Below are 8,897 nucleotides of genomic sequence, written 5' to 3' on the forward strand. Positions count from 1 at the left end.
CTTGTTTTTGTTTTTAGTAGAAAATAAAAGAAGCTGCCTTCTTATTTGCCTCCCTCCCCCAGCGCCGGAGCAGCAAGCGACTGGTGTTGTATGCATAAGCTATTCCTTTGTGCAACATCTAAATGGTTAATTGTGTTTGAGGAAGATGTACGGGCGAATGGAGGGACCACCCAGCAAGAGACAGACAAGAAAGAGCGATCTCTGAAATGTTTAACTAGAGAGAGAGCAAAGTTGTTTAAAAATATTTAATTTACAACATTCCACACTGCTGATTATAAATTGGCCGTCCAAAAACACTGCTGCGTGCGGGGAGGGATCCAGGCAGCATGAAACAAATTCTTGTGATTGTTTTTCCTATCTTCCTCCCTCCTTTCCTTGGGGAGTTTAACCCCACGGCGGGATGTGGGTCGCCCCAGGCAGGGAAGGCACGACCGCTGTCCCCCGGGACCAGGGGCTGCCATCCCCGGTGCTAACACCTGCGCCTGGGACTGGCGCTGGGAGAGCTGGAAGGGACGGTGAGAAACGACTGACCGGCAATGCCCGCGGCAGTGACAGGCACATTTGAGATGGCCGCCAGGTAAAGGTCCTGCTGCCTCTTCCCTCTGATTTTCACCCCAGCACCAGGTTTCCCCTGAAGCATCCAGCCATGCTCCCAGGCAAGGCAAGCTGGGAATCCCCCAGCGATGCATCAGGAGACCTGGGGAGCTGAACCCGGCCAGGCCGTGCTGCCTGTGAGACGTCCCTCGCCACTACAATGGTGCTCACTCTTCCGGTCAGCAGCACTCGGCCACATCGCCCAGCCATTCCCAGCAGCGCCGGGAAGGAGCCAGGACCTGGGCCCTCACAGGACTGTTGAGCAACAGTGGTGTCTCCTCCCTGCTCGGGCCTTTCTGCAAAGGGGGTGGTTGGTGCCGGATGCCGGGAAGAAAGGATTTGGCCATGCTGTGCTCACAGCCACCGCTGATCCGCAGTTGGCTTCAACGCACCCAGCAGCCCCAGTGCTGCTCCCCCTGTGCAAGGGGCTGGGGCTGCTCTGTAAAGAGGGGCAGTTCCCTCTGAGTTGTGGCCAGGCCATCTCCCCCATCACCTGGGGCTGGCTCCTGCTCCCACCACGACATCTTTTCCTACCTTTGTAGCCCCCGTTCCCCCCATAGCAAGGGAGGTCTGGGAGAAGAGGCTCCTGGGCTCCTTACCATGCAGCCCCCGCGAGACCGGGCACACAAAGAATGCGTGTGGTGGGGCTCGGCCCCTTCTTCCCCAGCCAGCACCAACCCTGTCACTGTCCCCCCTCATGGACATCACCTGAGGGGTTGGAGAGCCACCAGCCAGTGACCCCATGCTGCAGATGGGATCTGAGCGGAGCTGAGGGATGGGGGGATGCAAGAGGAACCAGGATCTGAAAGTGGTGGCTGCTTTTGCTGCAGGTCCCTCCTTGGCATCTCCTTGCAGATCCTGCTTTGGGGAGTGAAGTCCGGGTGCTTTCAGAGCCCTGCTGCCCCAGGACCCCAGCCATGCAACCAGCCCCCCTGGAGCCCTGGGGAGCCTTGGGCCACTGGGGAGGGCAGGAGTCTCGCGTGCTCCTGCCGGCTATCCTGGAAAGAAAGGGGCAGAGGGAGGGCTGCAGGGCTCTTTGCCGGGGATTGCCGCAACTTTCCTAACCCCTAATCAGCCAGGAAGCCTTGCGCGGCCACCTGGGTGCTTCCTCACTTGCAGCGAAGGCCTGTGACACAGCGCGAGGAGCCGGGGTGGGTTTGGCTGCTTGCCCCGGTGGCGAGCTCGGCTCTCGGTGGCTGAACCGCTCTGGGCCCTGCCAGCCCCAGCCGGTGCCGGGAGCGAGAGCGGAGACAAAAGAGCTTGTGTCCTCCTGCCAGCAGCCGGCCCCGCCGAGCGGCCGCCCGCCCAATTAAACCATGCCCGCTTCCCATGCGGCAGGGGCGCCCGGCGGGCTCACTGGCCCCCTCCTGCAACCCTGGGGGACCCCCACCCCGCGGGACCTCCCCTGCCTCACCGCTTCAGTGACCCTCGCCGGGTGCCAGTACGGTCCCTCTTGTCCTGCGGCGAGGGCATCTCCAGCAGCTCATGCTGGGGACGGCTCACCCCATCCCCGAGCATCTCCTTCCTCCCCTGCCTTCCTCGCACCCTGGGGCTCACAGCACCCGCCAGCGCAGGCTGAGGGGTACTGAGCATCCCTCCCTGCTCCCACTTCCCCCAGGGTCAGGATGAGACCTGGCAGCAGCAGCCACCGCCACAGCAGGAGCATCCCCATGCCCCAGCCCGACCTGCGGGGCCGGTGTCACATCCACTTAGCCGGCTCCGAAAATCCCTCTTCCTGACACCTTGTTAAATACCCACCAGGGGTCACAGTTCCTGGGTTTCTTTTTCCTGCTTTTCCTTTACCCCGCTGAGACGCTTCGGTTGGCAGGAGCTCCCCCCCCCCCGCTATTAGGTATCTTTCGGGGAACAAGAAACCTAGATCACTTACAAATTAATTTGGAGTTAAACCTACAGAAAATGAGAAACATGCTGCTTTGCAGGAGAGAGCGCTTGGCCAGCGATCAAGAAAAATACATCCAAACCACCCGATGCGGCGGGCTCGGCAGCGGCCGGGGATGGGGGCTGCGCTCTCAAGGTAGAGGTTGGCTGCATTTGGGCACATTTTAATGGGGCCGCAGCCTTTCCTCCCAATTAAAACCATAGCAAACGAACAAAAAGGACAACCTGCTCCCCGGCGTGCGAGGGGACGTGCGACAGGACGTGGGGAAAGCCGGGGTGCGGAGGGAGGAGGTAGTGAGGTGCAGCACCATGACACAGGACGGATAGGGACCAGCCATGGGCACCCCTCGCCCTAATGACGTACGGACACCGCATCCCTGAGGCCACAGCAGATCGTGCCAGGGCTGGTCCCCAAGGGGGGACCCTGTGTTCCCTCGCCCCACGGTGCCTTGTTGGCTGCAGAGCGGCCCCTCCGGCCAACAAGGCGTTGTGGGGTGAGGGAACGTGGGACGATACGGGGGACCCCGAGCCCCCTGGCAGGCGAGTGGGAGCAGCCCCCCGTGTCGGGCGGTCCTGGAGGGATGCGGGCGTGGGTCTGGCCGCCACCGAGCATTGTGTCTGCGGAGCAAGCGGCTGTGCTGGGAGGGGGCTGAGCGGGGGAGGCCAGGGCGGCGGAAGAGCAGTGATAAGATAAAAGGTCTGCGTTCCCATGCCGAGGAGCCCCGGGGGGGGTCGGGAGGGGGGGGGTGGTCGAGGCGAGCGCTGAGGCCACCCAGGTTTCAAGCGTTCGGCCTCGGCGCCTGACCCCAGCACATTCAGAGAGCACTTCCTAAATTTGTCTCCTGTGTTCCTGACTCACAAGCAATTTCCTCACCCATAAAACGGCATCGGCATGAAAGGACTGGCCGGGACACCAATTACTTGTCACCGTTTTTTTACCACCCTGCTGCTCACTGGTTCACAGCTCCCGGCGGTGCCCGGTCAGGATCTGCCCGCTCCCCATGGAACCCCTCTGCCCTGCGCAGACAGGGGGACGGGGTGGTCGGGTTCCCCTGTGCTGTGGGGAAGGTACCATGGGGCAGAGGGATCTCCAGTGCCCAGCACCTGGCAATGCCCCCAGGCAGAACCATCCTGTGTCTCAGATGTTCCTGGGCATCCTGGTCGACCATTCCCAGGTCCCTCAGCCCCATGCTGGTGTTGTCCCCTGTGCTGGCATTGTCCTCATGGTATTAAAGATGCTCCTATGCAACTGCATGGGAGGGAGCAAGACTTCATCGTCACCGCCATAGTGGCACAGGGCTTGCTGCTGAGCGTGGCCAGTGGCACACGAACCCACAGGGGCACAGGGCATTGCCCTCCGGGTGCCTCTGTACCCTGCCTTGTCCCTGCTCCCTGCGCCTCTGTGCCACCTCATCTGTCCGCCCTCGGTCCCCAGTGCCGTCCCCAGCGTTGGCACATCCCCAGCTGGATGCAGATGGGGACGGGCTGGTGCAGAGGGGCAGGTAGTTGTGGGGGTGTCAGGAGGGTCTGAGCACAGCCAGGACCCCCATCTGCTGCCCGGGAACGGTGAGACGCTGTGTGGCATCCACAGCCTCACCTTCCCCAGCAGCCTTTACCCACCCTCCCCGCAGCAAATCGCTCTCGGCTTCGTGCCGGCAGCGGGTGAAGTTTGCCCAGGGCCCGGCGAGCACCACGGCGGCTGCTAAACAGGTTTTATGGTGGGATTTAGGGACTTTTCTGCCGGGTAATTGATTTGCCCAGGCAGTAAAAGATCAAGGCAGGCGCTCAGACGGTGGCTCCCGGCATCTGCCCACCGAGTGGGCCGGGGTGCGGGTGGCTCGGGGCACGGCCGCGGCCAGTGGTGTCCGATGCCACGATGCGTGGCATGGGGCACCGTGGCCCCACAGCAATGGGGCGAGCGCTACAGTTCTGTCCAGGAGCCCCCTTGCAGCTCCCCCCCCCCCATCCTTGCATCCCCCTCCCCAACCCCACCACAAAACAGCCCCCAAAGGAGACAAAAGGGGCTGTTTGGGGACCTGCCACCTGCTAGTCCCCATCCTACAATACCGCAGTAAAGAGGCACCAAACAAAGGCCTTAAAATCCTAAAGGGGCCCATTCATTAGGGTGACAAAGGGGGAAAGAACTACATTATCATAATTAATCCCGGTGCTGGCGGTGGGTGGCAGGGCCCTCTGTCTTCCAAGGTGGTGTGGGGACGGCCGGTGTCACCACGTCCACACGCTATTATGCGCCGTGGCCTTGCGGGGCTTAGGCGGTTTTTAAGCTCTGTAAACACCACGGGACCCCCCCATGGCTGCCAGGGATGCCGTCCTCCCCCACGGCCCCTGCCCAGCCCTGTCGGTTTGTCTGCTTGCTGCAGAGCCCCCCCAAAATCCCAGGGCTGGGAAGGGCCCATCCATGCCCCTTCAGTGCACCTGCCCCCAGGACCGCCGGGAGCTGGGGAAGAGCCCGGACCCCCGGGTCCTGCTGGCCGTGCTGGGATGGGGACTCACTGGCCGTGTTCTCTGTGCCATGTCCCACGGCGAATTACCCCAGGTGGAATGTGGCAGGGACCCCTCTGCTCCCTTCTTGGGGCTTTCCCTGGCCTCGGAGATGGGGCTTTACCCCTTCCCTGCTATCTCAGCCCTGTCTGGGGGCACCAGGTGGACTCTGACTCGGGGACTAGCCTCTGTCCCCACTTCAGCCTCCTGCGGCTGCGGAGGCGCAGGGAAACTGAGACACGGTGCGGCACACAGGGACGCGCGGGGGGTTTTAAGGGATGTTAATGCCCCATCTCCAGTCCCCTCTGGTAGACGCTGCCTCCCTTCTCTGTCCCTTGGGACACAGCATCCCTTTGGGACACAAGCATCCCTTGGGACACACCCAGTGCTGGCTGAGGGAAATACAGGGGCAGGGGACACCCTGACACGGCCCGTCCATCCGGGGAGCCCTCCCTGCACCCCCAGCTCTCCGTCCACCCCAGCGGGGTCCCGGCACTGGGCGCTGCACAGCCCCGGGGTCCCTGGGAGCCTGCTCCTGGCTCGGGTCCGCGGCCGGGCGGGCTGTGCCGGTGCTTGGGAGAGCACCATCTGGTTTCCAACTAACAAACGCCCGGCGCTGGCTCCCGGCAGAGGAGTTGCTGCTGCGGCGGCGGCTGTTTACAGCGTGCCGAGGCTCTGGCACGTCCCTGCCAAGTCCCCTCTGCTTTCCCCCCCCCCGGCCGCAGGGCTCTGGGGCTGCGCCGCGGCGGTGCAAAGCCCGGCTCCGCACCCCAGCCCCTGCCCGGCCTCCGCTTGCCCGGAGGGTGCCGCTGCCCGCCGAGGCCGTTGTCCCGGGCTGCCCGTCCCCACGGAGCGCCCGCTGCGGCGTGGCTCCCGCCCGCGGGGATTTTCCCATCCCCGTCCTCGACGGGGTGGGACGCGCAGAACGGGGACAGGCGACAGGGTGGGCTCCCCGGCCATGCCAACCCCTCTCCGGGCGCTCGGTGGGTGCGGTGCCCTGCGCTTCCCGGTTCCCACCGCATCCCGCCGGCTCACCCCGGCATCTCCCCGCGGCGGGGGCCAGGGCGGGCAGGGCCCCCGGGTGGCCCCGGAGCGGGGGCAAAGCCCCGGGCTCTCACAGCCACCGGTGCCGCAGAGACACTGCGCAGGGTGGGGGCTGCGCGGAGCCATTTGCCTTTAATTGAATTTATTTGTTACAACCCCAAACAATGTAAAGCAGGCTTCTCCCAGGCTCCAGCTGCCTGCCTGCCCATTAAAATACCATCTAGAACAGCAAATCCCCCCTCCCGCCTTGATATAAAACAGCCGGTCAGCAAGAAGCGGCAAGCGAAGCCTCCGTGTGCACGAGCTGATCCCCCGCTCCCCATCCCATTCCCCCAAGGCCGGTGGCCTGCAGGGCTCCAAGTCCCCTCCCGGGTGGCTCCGGGGAAAATAAGGGTCCTGCAGGGACACCCAAAGCCCCTGACTCACAACAGACCCACTGTCTGGGAGCCCATCACTGCAGCGTCGGGGCAGGCTGAGCCCCGTCCTGCCCACAGGCATTTTCCAGTTGGGTTTTCAATCCCCCTTGGTGTGGCAGGATCTGGCCCTGTCACTGAAGTTGTCACTGCTCCTGCAAAGCTTGGGATCCCCAAAATCAGCCCCCCTCCTGCCAAGCCCCAGGCCCTCTCGCTTGGGGCACGAGTCACCATGCCGTGATGGTGCCAACCGCTGCCAGGGCCATGCGTATCCTGGGGGGGCAGCTGGTCCCTGGGGACCACAGAGGCAGCGAGTGGGCAGCGGGACAGGGATGCATGGCACAGAGCAGGCAGGGGTGCCAAGGACGATCCTGCCACAGCCAGTCCTGCGTGGTGCTCGTGCAGTGCAGGAGCCCGGTGCCAGTGTGGGTGAGCCAGGATGGAGTCGGGGAAGCCAGTTCTGCATCACCAGTAGCCCAGATCCCAGGGGAACCCTCGGTGCTCCGGGATGGGGCAAATCCAGCTCAGCCCCGGGCCCTGGCAGACTCCGAGTGGATCTTGATTGACCATCCCACAACTTTTCCAAGGACGTTTGATGCCGTTTCCCTGTCTGCAGGGTACCAGCAGGAGAGCCCCAGGTGGAAACCAATGGTAACTGATAGGAAGTGGATGAAGAACCGGGGGAACCAGCAGTGCTGGAGAGGAGGAGGAGAACTTAGTTTTTTAAAATTAAGTTTATAAAAAGCAGCAGCTGCCCAGCGGTAGTGCTGGTCCACCGAGGAAGAGGAATGGTGGAGCTGTTAATAGCGATCAGGCAGCAGAAGTGCTGAATAGCCGTTTCCCTTCTGTATTTGGGGACACGCCAGATGCTACAGGCCTATCGCCGGACGAGGGAGAAACCCTTTACGTGCCGCTAAGGCCCAGGAGAACTCGGTATTAGCAGTCGGGCTGGCACGGTGGAGCTGCCCGAGGAACTCAGGTTATTTCTTGGGGATTCCCCCATTTTTGGCCAGTACGGAGACACCAGGATGAGCATCACCATCATTGCTCCAGGGGACTGGGGTGGGGGATACATGTGGGGTGGGTGCTGCTTCATGACACCCCTGGGTGCTCTTAGCAGCTCCGCAGGGCACCGTTCCCAGTGGGAGCAGCACCAGATCTGTCCAATAAAGACCCGAGAAAGGTGTGAAATGAGCAGAGAAATAGTCCTAATTACCCCACAAGTTATTGGTGGCATTTGTCCCTGCCCCCCTTGCCAGCCCCCTGCCCTGTGGATGGCGTTTCTGTGCCCCCCTGCCTCCAGCCTTGGGGTGTTGAGCTTGACTCCCCAGGGCAGGGGATGGGGTAGCACTTGTGGGCACACCCAAAGAGCGAGGTGTCTCTCTGCCCCCCACCATGGCGCTAGAGGAATATCTGGCCCCTGGGGAGGGCAACGAGCACTGGGGGTGGGGGGACACCCTGGTCTTGGGGGAGGAGGATGGTTTATTCTTGGGAAAAGGCATTGGGGGGATACCTGTCCTTTGTTGGAGGACATCAGGCCCCAGAAGGGGGGATGCCCATCCCGTGGGGTGGCTAAAGGGAAGGTGCGTGGACTCTGGGAGGGGGCTGCCTGTCCCTTGAGGTGGCTATGGAGGGGGCTGCCCAGCCCTTGGGGATGGGCATAGGGGGTTATCCAGCCCTTAGGAGGGCTGCCTATCCCTTGGGAAGTGGTATGAGGAGATGCCTGGCCCTGGAGCAGATACCTGACCCTTTGGGTGGCTATCGGGGGTCTGCCCGGCACTGGGGGCGGGCATGAGGGGAATGCCCGGACCAAGGAGGACAGCTATGGGGGATGCCCATCCTCGGGAGAGGCTGTGGGGGCACAGCCTGCCCTGGGGATGTCCTCGAGAGGGGTGCCCATCCTGTGGGGCAGCTCCAGGGGGCTGCCTACCCTTGCGGGGTAGCTGTGGGAGAAGGATGTCCATTCCTGGGGGTAACTATGAGGGGATGCCCTGGTGTGGGGTGTTGGCTATCCTTGGGCGATAGCTACGGGGGGGGGGGGGCTGCCTACCGTTAGGGGGGGCGGTTACAGGGCGATGCCCATCCTCGGTGGTGGCTGTGGGGGGGATGCCCTGCAGATAGGGTTTGTACGGGGGGTGCCTATCCCTTGGGGTTTGCTGCGGGGGATGCCCACCCCCGGGAGTGACAGTGGGGGGGTGCCCGCCCCTGCTCTACGGCTGAGGAGGGGGACCTGCCCAGCCCTGGGGGCGTCTGGGGGGGGGGGCTGCCGGTCCCGGGGCGGGAGGTAAGGGGGGCAGCCCCGGGCGCGGGGGGGGTGGTGCCGTTGCCCGCGGGCGGGGCGGGCCGGACCGGGCCGCCCCCGGTGCCGCCGCCGCCGCGCTCCCCCCCGCGGTGGGGCCGGGCCGGGCCGTGCGGGGCGGGGGGGCGGGCGGGCGGACGGGGAAG

This window comes from Balearica regulorum, chromosome 8, assembly GCF_011004875.1.
Source record: "Balearica regulorum gibbericeps isolate bBalReg1 chromosome 8, bBalReg1.pri, whole genome shotgun sequence".
NCBI lineage: Eukaryota > Metazoa > Chordata > Aves > Gruiformes > Gruidae > Balearica > Balearica regulorum.